Below are 12,047 nucleotides of genomic sequence, written 5' to 3'. Positions count from 1 at the left end.
TTAAAACTACAAAACTATCACTCACCTGTCCCCGGCCAGTTCTAGGGTAAGTGTCGGTAAGTATTTTTTTAAGTGCCACTGGGGGCCCAACAAGGGCCCCCAGCATGACAGTGGGTTCAATGGCCATGCCCAGGGGACCCTGGTCTTTTTTCTATGACAGGAGTCATGTGGTAGGATGGTTGTTCATCAGGAATTACTTCTAACCAGCCTAGCATCAATTTTTAAGGCAAAACCCCCTTCACCACTACCCCCATCCGCAGCTGCCTAACATCATTTTTTCTGATGGTAGCCCAAGCTTAGCGCCAGCTTGCGCAATTCCATAAATTTGGCACCCGGCTGGCACTTTGGAATGACGCAAGCCGACGGTAAACTTTTGATGACAAACTGCATTAGCTCAGTTTTGCACTAAAAAGGATAAATATGGGCCTAAAAAGGAAAATAATAATCTGTGGCTTCTTTACCGGCAGCATTAAGCTATAAGGAGATGCAGATAGAGGAGCAGCTGGCAGACAGAGTTGATTAGCAGCAGGCAGTCTGCCACATAAGAATTTCAATCAACCCAACAATAGAATAGAAGATGATAATGATGATGATGTTGGTTATACTGCTGACAAAGGTCTCTCAGTCTCCAGGGACGATGAGGAACATCAAGTGGGAATATATATTTCCCTATTAGTGACCAAGTCAAGTATAGAATATGTCAGAAAGTCAGTGGATGAAATTTATGCCAGTTATTTCTCTCTGGAATCCACTGCCAACATGCAAGAATGTGGTTGGAATGGGCCTTATCACTATCAGTGGCCTGCTCGTGATCCTTCTTCTGCTGTGTGTTAAGTGGCTGAGGGGGAAGCGAGGCAAACCCATGGCTCTATGGCAGCTACGATTGCAAATATGTTTGCTAGCTTTCATAGTAGCATACTGTACTTGAGAAGAATGTGCCAGCGATCCTGAAGTGGAGTCTTCCATTGTTGCAAACAGCTGCTGCATTGGCAACGGCTGTAGCCTCCATTCTGGTTGACAATGACTTCCAGGCTCACATCTGGGCGTCTGGCCATTCTTGATAGCACAGTGAGAGCGTATATTTCCATGGGGGCTGTACGAGTACAGAAATGTATGCCACCTCCCAATCTAGGTCTGTTCTGAATCACCCATGACGTGGCTGAAATCATAACCTGCCACCTATCACCCCAGCCTATTAGGAAGTGTGGAAAGTTGCCTGTGCTTCACCTTTAGTTTCTTTCTGTCAGCCCGTTCTCACCCCAGAAACTCCCTTGATTTTAGGGTCAAGTGAGACTCCACCGGTCTGTCACCATACCCAATTATCATAACATGCTCTTTCTTTAGGCACTAAAGCTGGCCCACCACCCAAAGAGGGTCGACTCAGAAAAGGGTAGTTTCTCTCCATTTCTAGTCTTCTTTAGTCATGCTTAAAGACAAGGAACCCCATCCTCTTGTGGCATCATAATGTACCTTGCTCCTATAGCATATCATGCCATCCTCTTAATATATCCTTGTAACCACAACCCATTCATGCACACACAATGCAGCAGCCACCCACCGCCATGACACTCTTTAGCTAATACTCCATGCACATACAACATACACTTAATGTAATTCTAATTAATGGTCACTCTGTAATCAACCACTCAACATACATAGCTGACCTCATCATAGTGAATAATCCAGTTGCCATCTTTCGTGATGAGACCTGGCTCTATCGAATTCCTTCTGACATTCTTGATGTTAAAGGTCTAAAATCACACAGAACATTGACCACCACAACAGAGCAGGTATGGATTTTCTGTCATCATCACCATCAAACTCACCTGCCTCCCTATACACTCTAGAAGCAAGCACATTGTTCTCCCTGCGCAATCATTGATGAAGCACGTACCCTACGAACCCTCAAATGTATTGGACCACCATTAAATCACAATATTACAAAGTATATTCTGAATGGGCCCATGGGAAGGGTTTTGGGCATGAAAAATAAACTACAATAACAAGAGAAAAATAGTAACTTAGACTAGAAAGTTGAACTGCAAAGACACATGCCGAAATGTAAGAAAAATGACACACAAATGTGCTAGCGCAGTTGTGCATCATTTTTTTAATGCTAGTTAATATCATTCCCTAGCACCATCCTTGTGCCATAATTAAGAAATGAAGCATGATGGCGCTGAGGAATGGTTAGCATAAGAAAAATGACGTTAACCATTGCGACCTGCCGTAAGGAAAAAAACTACAAAAGTGGCGCTAGACCAGTTTGCGGCATGTAAATATGTCGCAAAATGGGTTAACGCCATATTTTACTGCATAGCGTCAAAACAAAATGCACAAGCAGGAAAAATTGCAATTTGAAGAGAAGATGGAGTTTTCAGGCCAGGAGAAACTCCAGGGAGACTCCAATCACCCAAGTACCAGCCAGGAGGGTCCAGAAAGGTTCCAGGAGAAGGAAAAGAGAAAGCACAAGTGTCGCTTTAGGGAGGAGAGGCATGACATCCTAGTTAGAGAGGTGACGGAGCACCAACACTAGCTCTTCATCACCTCCAAATTGCCAGTTGGTAGGAGAGACGCAATACGGCAGACAATAGTAGAAAATGCCAACAGTGTGGCAGAGGTGAAGAGGACTGTCACCGAGTGCAAGAAGCACTGGCATGATTCAAGCACAGGACTAAGGAGAAATTGTCCAGGAACCGAAAGGCAGCACTGCAGACTGTAGGTGGAAGTCCTGCACCACAGGGGGACCTTGATGAGCTGGAGAAGATGGTTGCAGTGGTCATCCTGGAGGAGCTGGTCACTGGAATCGCAGAACAGGACAATGCAGACTAGAACTACCACAAATGCAGGGTAAGTTGCAGGGGGGGGAATTCCACAAATGGCAGAAGGGGGAGGCACAATGGACACTCTCAATGCATGCTAAAGGATTGCATTGGGATACACAGGCCCTGAATCAAGACATACCATCCCCACCCAAGCCACAAATGGACTGATGCTTTGGTTGTGCTTTGCACTCCAGCATATACACAACGTGGTCATAGGCCACTCACTATGGCCATAAATCATAATGTAAATATGCAGCACATTGCCTGGAAGGGATGTGCAAATAGTGTGGCTGTGCCATGACAACACACATTGCATATTGTCAAAGCCCCTTTACCTACTCAACTTAGACATTAGAGACTAGGATGGAAGTCAATACCACCCCAGGGGTGGTGTCAAGGTGGTCCATCTGCCAAAATGCTTTCCTCCTCCTTGTCTCATTGCCCTTCTCATGTGTGCTGCATCTTGCAACACTCATTGAAATGCCACCTTAGAAAAAATAGCTTGTACATGTGCAGGAAGGGACACCTCTCTGCACATAAATAAATCATCCCCTCAAGGCAGGCACCCCTTCATCATGCTGCAACAATGCCTGTGTTGGTGCAGGGAGAACACATCTGTGCAAGCGCAGGAGGAATTGCAGGGCTGTACATTATACAAGTAAACATGGCCCATCCCTGCATATCTAAACCAATGCTGTGTCGTGCAACACATATTGCTGCTGTCCTGAGCCGTGCCACTTGAGAAACAATCTGCCCTAAAAGTGTCAACCTGTGAAACACAACCCACACAGGGTGAACTCACAACAACTCAGAGACAACCATATGTGCCATATGGGAATAACCACAAAATAAAACACATACAACACATTGAGCATGTCTGTAAACATCATGTGTACAGCTGTACAAGTAGCTGCAATCTCATCATCTGACAAGATAGATGCCCAGATTAAACATAAAATTATGATGCTTACTGCTGTGCCAAATTAGGCAGCATCACACACCGTAGTTTTCAAAACTCAGGGATGTGTAGTATTGATAAGAATACGGTGCACCCTGTGTTTTCCCCTGAGCCAGCGGTAAATTAGTTGTTGTGTGCCAACGCAGCCACCATTGCACCATAGAGCAAGGATGGCTGCATTGAAGGAGAGATTGTTTTTGTGCAGGAAAGAACACCTTCCTGCACAACAACAAACTTAAATGGTTATTTGCTCTTTCTCTGTGTGCTGCAGAATACAGAATGCAGCACACATAGAAAAAGCAAAAAATTAGGAGAACTGTAAGCATTTCTTCTTGCCGTGCCATGCTAATGCCACACCTGGGCTGGCATTAGATTTTGGCGCTACTTCCGGTTTACGAAAACTTCATAAATCTGAGGCAGTGTCAAAATGCAATGGGTGTTGCTGTAGAACGCCCACAGCAACACCCATTGCAAGCATCTTCCATGCAAAGTGTTGAGTGTGAAGGGGCAGTATTTACAAGATGGTGTTATGCGACAAAAAGGGGTTTTATGCCACCTTGTAAATATGGCGCAGGGCATCGCACCACTGAAGCCTCACCAAAAGTGACACTCAGGTGGCACTCAGGGCACCCATTCCATATTGTCAAAGCCCATGTACCTATATAATTTAGACTTCAGAGACAAGGCTGGAAGTCAATACCACAAATACACCAAAAATACCTTGTGAGCTTGACCCATGTTTCACAGACTCTCCAGCCTGTGCTAGCTTCCCTCCAGACACCACCTCCAATTGCAGGGAGGACACACTTCATTGCGGGGTCTCCACATGAATCACCCAGCAACCAACACAAACCACAAGCCAGTACTGACACAGCCCTGCACTCTGAGGACCCAGAGATTACCTTTCAGAGAACAGAGGTAGGAGTCTAGCAGGAGCTGGCCAAGCAGGTGCGGGTGGGGATGAAGCCCATGGCAGGCAGCCTAGAGGGAGAGCAGAGGTGCCTCAGTCAAAACAAGGACAACTCAGCTGCCATCAGAGGCGCCCACTCCCCGCTACGTGGACTCCAGCAGTCCTTGGCCAACATAGCTGCTGACATGAGGCAGAGGCTGCAACAATTACCCTTCCAAACTGGCAACAGCATAATATACAACAGGGTTGGGGCTATGCAGAAAATCCTGGAGTCCATACTGCGGGAAGTGGCCTTCCTCAGAGAAAACATTGCGGCCTACCACTGTGATGCTGCTGCAGTGTTGAAAAATCTGTAGTTTCTCTTTGCTGCAGTGATGCCTTATGTGTTCCCACAAATGTCAGCTGCCCGGACATTTGACTACACATCTCTATCCCCTGAAGTGTATGTGGCCCCTTTCACCTCTATATCAGCACAAGCCATGGCACAGGAGGCCCCACACAGATCAAATGATGAAGATGTGAAAGGTATAACATTCACAAAGAAAGGCACCCGGTAGCACCAGTGTGTGCCACATGGACAGTACCTCCTTAGTTCTGGTCTTAAGAGCATGCCAGTGTTGTGACAGTTGGAAATGTGCTCTCTTCATCCAACCGCTGTTGACTTGTGTGCTATGAACGGTCATTCTCTCCATTCTTACCAATTGGCAATTTTTAGCATCCTCACTAATGCACACTACTCCTAACCATGTCTTATGACATGTCCCTCAACCCTGGACTCTGATTGTGCTACATATGGCTAACGTTCATTCATGAGGTCCGTGAATTGGACATTGTATAGTATTTGAAAATACACCTGCACCTGTTAATAAAGCACCTTGTATACATGTAGCATGTCTACGTTTACTGTGATCCATCTACTCAGCTAAATGATTGAATTGTGTGAATCCATGTCAATGAGTACAGAAAATCAGTACATGAGTGTATTACTGTCAGACACAAAGCCACACACTAGAATTCTAACATGAGAGAAGTGAATGATGGTGTTGTCAGCTACAACCAACTTACTGAGTATTCTATACAAATATTGAACCGATTTCCTTTGAAGTTGAAAGATTACATGTATGGCTCAGAACCAAGTCAATGGTAATTTACCCAGATGGGAGTACCATTACAACAAATTTATGTACAGAATAAGCTAACCTTATTATTGATGGGCAACTGTCAGTGTTGCAGTGTTGCAGGATACAGTTCCAATTTTGCCTGATGTGCCAACACTTTCCAACAATGAAACTGTAAGACCCCATCAATGAAGACTGGAAGTTCCATACTTAACTGTCCAAGATAAAGTATACATACACATTGTGAATGGCTGGAACAATGGATGGCAAATGTATGGACCATTTAATTTTATATATCAGCCAATCTAACAGCTCCTTGGGCATAGGTGATGCACATGGTAATCCTTGGAAATCAAGACACTAAGCATACCATAGGCCATTCCTCCAACTTGGCCAGTGCACACATGAGAACCCCCAGACACTCAATCAACTTTAAAAAAAACTAGACTAGTCGAAACTGGGTTTATTGTAAACCTTTAACAACCATATGCCTACTACTATCCTAAAAACTAACCTATACTAAAGGAACCTAAACTAAATGAACTTAACTTACAACTACACCTATCTAACCTATTCTAAACTTATCTTACACATGTAACACCACGCTCTAAACATTGTTCCCCCACCCCCTTAAGAGACAAGATACAAGTAGGACAAGATAAACTATCACTACACATGTACTAACATAACCTATGGCCTAAATAAATATAAATATATATATATATATATATATATATATATATATATATATATATATATATATATATATATACACACACAAATACCCTAACATGACCCCCACCCAACCCCAATACAAAAATGTAAAAAGAAAATCCCCCAAAAATGCTAAATCTAACCTATGCCTACCCTACACCAACCTAATACTACCCGTCTAAAACCCAATCTGAAACTCTGTATAACAGTAAAAGGGAGGTGAAGGAACTGGGAGGCTGTGGAACAAGCTTTTTACATGTTTTCAGTTTTTTCTTGATGAACTTCAACATCTTCTTGTTGTCGGCACTCCCCTTCTCCAATCTGTCCAGTCTAGCCATAATGTTGGCCATGTCCCATCTCATCTCTTGTTCAAATTGGCTGCTCATGACCGCAGCAGGTGGCTGCACAGGTGCCTGGCTACTAACAGGTGCAGCTGACCTGGAGGGCCTTGGACCTGCAGAGGCTCCTGCACCTCTGGTGTTTTGCCCACCTTATCCTCTTTTGCTGCGGCTGCTGTGGAGGTCCCCCATGTACAAACGAACATCATTCCCCAGTGGCCTTTTGCTGCGGAACCTCCTTCCCATCCTGTGGAATCCAGCATCCACTTTCTAAATGTGCCTGTACCGTTCAGTCCATTTGTGGAATGCATGCCCTTGGTCATGTATCATATTGGCAGCTGACAAATGATGAGAATCAAGAATCACATATAGCATTGGGTGGAGGTTGAACAGACATATAAAGTACACTGCATCAGCAGATGACACATGCAATCCACCACACATTTCTCAACAATGACTTACTCCTCACATATGACTATTTCCTACCATTCATCTACGGTATCATGTACATGTCATTGGGATAACGTCTATACTTTGTTGACCATCAAGGCCCACAGGTAAGTGGACAAAATTGTCCTTGATCAACATTTGCGTTATCAAACTTGTGAGGATCACATGCCCCAACAAGTCTGGATTTCCTGTGTCCTTGTCCATAAGGGGGACTTTGCATGCAATCCACCACTTTGAAACATCAAGGCTTGCCCAGCCATCATGAATGCAAGGTGGGGGTCATCTGTTAGGGGGTCTGGATACTTCCCACTTGCTATTCTAAGGTTTGGTAAATTTTCATTCATGTTCCTGCTTTAAGACCTGGCCTGAGCATACGTTACAAGGGGGCACACGAATGCCCATGATGCGCCCACATGTACAAATAATGCAAAGCCCCCAGAAAGTTTGGGCAAAGCCTGACCTGCACATCAAAGTTGTCTACACATTACAGAGTTAATGCCCCCTACCCTGCGCTATGTTGTGCTACATGTGGAAAACGGCACACACTGTATGTGTGCTGTTAGGCCCATAGTGAGGTTGGCACTGCATTGGGTGCTGCAAGAGTATTCTTATATATTGAACATTATGTGCACATGCATGTCAGGAATCATCAAAGGACCAGGTACACACTCTGCATTCACATCATATGCACATGTGATGTGACCTACATCACTCACAAATATCATGGGGGCAGGACCATGTTGTGAATTCTGCTGAGATCTGGCTAGGGAAAATCCGTTGACTTTTCCCACAACAATCAGGAGCTGAGTTGTCTCCGAACTGAGTACACTACTTACTGTTGTCCAGCAAAATATGGGTCCTTGGAGTACTACAGCCTCCATATATATCTGAAGGGTACTGAGGCAACTGTGGTGCAAGTGTCTCCTCCGTAAGTCCCCTAGAGACCCCTCTTTCTCTCTCTCTCTACATATATATATATATATATATATATATATATATATAACTTACATCTGTACCGTCTTGTGAGTAAGTGTAAGTTGTGTGTGGCACGTAGTGCTGTCAATAGTGCTGTGACAAAGTTGTTGTCAACAGGCATGCTTTTATATAAACAGCTGCTTGGACACCTATCATGATAAACATCAATGAATTTGTGGAAAGCCATTCCATGACATAATAACCACAATTCCATGCCAGCACACGCTGCCCCTTGTGCTACAACCAAGCCATTCTCAATGGTTAACATTCCAACAGACATAATATCGTATCATTGGTCAGGCAATACCATTATTCATAGTACTCCACACATCAAACTGACTCACACCAAACTCTGGATTGGCACACATGATGCACAAGATGACACTTACTGGCTGCCTCGGGGTCCTCAAATCTGGTGCCCTCACCAATGGTGTAGGATGGTGGTCCACCGCAAGACATGAATGGAAAACAGTGATATTGTTTTTGACAAAATTGTTTACTATCAACTTGTTAGTTTGAGTGCGCAAGTCAACCTTGTGGTAGATCAGAGCAACTGACAAACATCTATGATCAGTCAATCACACATAGTCTCAGATAATGGAGACTGAGGCACCTACAAACCATCACTTCCCCAGACACTCCTGTGGTGGTGCACCATATATACATTGCATTCTCATGCAGGTGTTTGTTAGCTTTACACCTCCATGACCATATGTGACTGCATGACACTATATATTGCATCTGAGGGGCATGTGATGGTTGTTGCAGTGGCCATCCCATTGTGACACCCATAGCATTTGAGCCTGACCCCCATGCTGAAGACATCTACCTCATGGTCACCTCAAACTGACAAACTACTACCCAGGGTTGGTGTGGGTATTCCAGTGTTGAGGAGTGCTGTGATACATCCTTGTTTGTAGTTATAAATATCTGTGTGCCATCACAAGGAACACACTTGCCATCAGAGTTTACTTATGATTAAATAGTTATACCTAAGTACACATTGACTGATTGAAATTATAGATGTATTGCCAATACTGTGTGGCCAGCCATTGTTGGCATGGTATACCGTTATTTGTTTAGGGAGGGATAAGAATATATGCATAGCCATATACCTCAACACAGACATACTCTGTGGTCCAAGGATGCACGTGTTGGTGCAGGTTTCTGAGTGATGTGCCAGAGATGGAGCACATGCAGGGCAGCTCCATATTGTCAGTTAGATGCAGAAGGAAAGTGGTACTAATTCACTACATGTGTGTGTGGTAATAGACATAGTTTGGGGTGTATGTGATACACAATGTACAGGAAGAGGGAAAGTGCCAGTAGTCTGGACCCAGTACATAGTCATGCTCCATTACATGGCCTTGGCCAATGGCACAAAGGGGCAAATTGAGCAAAAGTGATGCAGCACCAAGTGCATCACTACAGTTCTTGTGACCCTCAGTGCACCCCTTACCCGGCCATGTGGGAATTAGGTCACATCATGATGCAGGTAGGGTCCAACTGCATCTATTTATATGGGGGAAAATGATGTACTCAACAGGAGTAGCAACAAAAAAGATCATCATGACTTCTACTGAGTACCTAGGGGTGCATCAGATACATTCATATGCCCCCCTATAACACGTGCTCTCAGCAGCCAATCAAAGTGCATGAAAAATGGGATTTAGGTATGTCTCATTTTCCCCAGAGGCTTGTACATTTGCCCCCCAAACAGGTGTTGGGCCCCTCTCCCATACATGATGCATGATGCAGGCCTCATGTTGTGCTGCTCAAAACTAAGTTGCCCTATGCATGCATCAGAACACTTTATAATGGTTTGTAGGTGAGATGGCACATCTACTCTGCCTCAGCTTCATTATTGTGCATTAGAATTGCAGCCCGAAGGTGGCACTTGGGCTCTTCATGCAGGCAGCATACAACAGGTCCAGATCCTTAAACATGACATGCTGTACTCAAAGGTATCAGCACCTGTCATGCACATGCAAATAATGGAATTGTTATAGAAATGGGATACTTACCAACTGTTCAACCAACCTCAACGCCCAGGAGATCTTGCTCCCTCGTGATGAGGTCAGCCCAACAGTGTTTCAATTGGTGGTTGTTAGACTTTTCATCCTTGGCGTGGTCTCCCTTAACTTTTTGCCTCTGTTTCCCAGGTTGTTGATGTGTGCTGGACTCTGTTTTTGCTGTTTTTGTTACTCTGGGCACTTTACCACTGCTAACCAGTGCTAAATTGCATATGTGTATGTAATTCTTTCATCCATATTTGATTTACTGGTAAGTCCCTAGTACAGTACACTAGAGGTGCCCAGGGTCTGTAAATCAAATGCTAATAGTAGGCCTGCAGCACTGGTTGTGCCACCCACAATAGTAGCTCTGTAAACATGGCTCAGACCTGCCACTTCAGTGTCTGTGTGTGCAATTGTAAACTGCCAATTTTACTTGGCAAGTGTACCCACTTGCCCGGCCTAAACCTTCCCTTTTCTTACATGTAAGACACCCCTAAGGTAGGCACTAGGTAGCCCCTTGGGCAGGGTCTAGTGTATGTTTAGGTAGGACACACACTAATGTGTTTTACATTTCCTAACAGTGAAATACTGATAAAATTAGTTTTTTTACTGTTGCAAGGCCTATCCCTCTCATAGGTTAATATGAGGGCTGCCTTTAAATATGATTAAAGTGTAGATTCCCTTTGAGAGTGGATAGACATGTGGAATTTGGGGTCTCTGAATTCATCTTTTAGTAAAATTGACTCTGCCTCTTTGTGGATTCCCTGTCTGAGTCAGTTTGACAGTTCGGCTGTTTGCACCTCTCTCTAGACAGTGACACAAAGGGAACTATGGTGTAGCCTGCATATCCTGATGAGCCATCTGTGCTAGGAGGGACGGAAGGAGTGGTCACTCTCACCTGAACGGGCTGTGCCTGCCCTCACACAATACAGTCTCCAACCCCCTGGTGTGTGTCTGGGGCCTGGCCTGGGCAAGGCAGGATCTCACAAACAAGAGAGACTTTTCGTTTTTCGTTAAGCCTGCTTCAAAGGGCTAAATGGGTAGAAGAAAGGCACCCAAAACTAGACTGTAGATCACTTCTGGAAATCAAGAGGAACCTCTGCCTGGAGAAGAGCTGAGGAAGAAGAGCTGCCCAGCCTGTGACTGTGCTTTGTGGAGCTATCCTGCAGTTGCTGCTTCTGCCTGTGCAAGAGGATAAAGACTGGACTTTGTGTGCCTTCCTGCTTGTGAAGAACTCTCCAGGGGCTTGAAACTGAGCTTGCCTCCTGTTGTTGAAGTCTCAGGGACAGCAAAGACTTCTCTCTGTCTGCACCTGGAGCCTCTGCTGAGACTCCTGCCCTGCCAAGTGGTGACCTATCCATTTCCTGGGGCCTTGACAGGTGAAACTGGTGGACCAAGGTTGGAAATCCATGCACAAATCGCTGTGCGGGGAAATTTCTGACGCAACTTCTGAGAGCGGCTGAAGAAACAACATGCTTCTGGCTCCACAGCTGAAACTGATGCAGCGCTTGCAGCGCGGCTGTGAAATTGGCACACCCTGCTGGAGAAACGATGCTAGGCATCGTTGACAGAGGCTGCAATGACACAACATCGCTGGGCACGGACAATCGTCGCAAGCCTGCCCGGACCCGAGGTGCTTTGCTCGGATCGTTGCATCCCTCTCCTGCGGGGAAAGAAACGACGCACACCCATTGGACCGGAGAAGGAGAAACGTTGCTTGCAGGTGAGAAATCAACATACTGCT

This window comes from Pleurodeles waltl, chromosome 4_1 (assembly GCF_031143425.1).
Source record: "Pleurodeles waltl isolate 20211129_DDA chromosome 4_1, aPleWal1.hap1.20221129, whole genome shotgun sequence".
Classification (NCBI taxonomy): domain Eukaryota; kingdom Metazoa; phylum Chordata; class Amphibia; order Caudata; family Salamandridae; genus Pleurodeles; species Pleurodeles waltl.
This window is presented reverse-complemented; position numbering follows the sequence as displayed.